Here is a 1,582-nt window from a genome sequence, read left to right as displayed (position 1 = left end):
TACAAATTTAACTCCTCATTTGAAAGATTAGATCAATTCTTCTCATTATGAATTTTCCATTCCTCCAAAATAATTGTTGAGGTTGAACAAGCTCTTTATATGAATTTTTTTCTCTTGGTAACTTCCTCCTATGTAAAGACTAGATAGGTTCTTCTAATATGAACCTTGTTGAGATTGAACAAGTTCTTCTCATTACGAACTTCTTTCTTTTCGACTGAGTTCTTCTTATTATGAGCTTCTCTTCTTTTCGGCTGAGTTCTTCTCATTATGAACTTCTTTCTTCTTTTTGAATAAGTTCTTCTCATTATGAACTCTTTTGAAAAGTTTGATTCACCTTTTATTCTGTGAAGGACTTGGATTGGTAGGACCTTCTTCTTTATCAAATGAGTGTGTAGACTTAAAGGCTTAATTTCTTTGTTAATCTTCATGAATTCCTGTAAAAAAAAGTAAGAATGATTTGAATGTATACGTATGTCCCTATTTATGAATACCTAATGATGCATGTATGATTCATTTTTAGTAACACTAGTTTTAATGTCTTGCAAATCTTCACTTCATTTTCTAACTTAAATCTTCACTTCATTTCTAGCTAAAATCTTCTTTTTCTTGCTCTGTTGTACACTTGGGCTCAGCTTTTCTTTCTAATCCCTGCTTTTGTTTTAGTCATTTCCTTTCTTTTTTTCATTTTCCCTTTCATATTTCATTTCTCTTTATTATTTATTGGCCCCAGTAATGACTTCCTGACAAGTATTTGTTTTGCTACATTGAATTGCCAACATTTACTGTCAATTTCTTCTTTTCGGCTAAGTTTTCTCATTATGAACTTCTTCATTCTTCGTAATGAGTTCCTCTCATTAAGAATTCTCTTTAAAAACGGTTGATCTACCTTTCCTCCCGTAAAGGACTTGGATTGATGGGACCTTCTTCTTTGTCAAATGAAGGTGTAGACCGAAAGGTTTTTTGTTAATCTTCTTCAATTCCTGTCAAAAAAGTAAATTGATTTAAATGTATGCAAGTGCCCTTATTTATGAATGTATGTATGATTTCATTTTAGTAACATAAGTTCCATTGTCTTACAAATCTTCACTTTATTTTCTTGCTTAAATCTTCATTTCCTACCCTGTTGTATAATTGGGCCCAACTTTTCTTTTCGATCCTTGCTTCTTTTGCTTTAGTTATTTTTCTTTTTTTTTCATTTTCCCTTTCATATTTAATTTCCCTTTTTGGCCCAGGTAACGACTTCTTGACGAAAACTTGTTTTGCTGCAAATTAAATTGTCAACATTTTATTGCCCCTTTCCAAATCTTCAGCTCACAAACATCTTATTTTCTTATGTTTATCATACAATTTTTATGAGTGTTGAAATTGTGACCTATTTTGGATCCCCTACACTTTAAAGGTTAGTTCAAAATAATATCAAGAAATATTTTCTTAACTTTGGATTATGTTAATCTACTTTGTAACACCTTAATCCAGTCTGACTCGAAATCCAAAGGATTAGAATGTCACACGGAACCACCACCTAAGTGGAAAACCTTTTTTTTAACATTTAACCAAATTTCAAAATTCGAAAGTAATAATA

The sequence above is a fragment of the Hibiscus syriacus genome, unplaced genomic scaffold (genome assembly GCF_006381635.1).
Source record: "Hibiscus syriacus cultivar Baekdansim isolate YM2019G1 unplaced genomic scaffold, ASM638163v2 tig00112738_pilon, whole genome shotgun sequence".
NCBI classification, from domain to species: Eukaryota; Viridiplantae; Streptophyta; class Magnoliopsida; order Malvales; family Malvaceae; genus Hibiscus; species Hibiscus syriacus.
Note: the sequence above shows the minus strand (reverse complement) of the source record.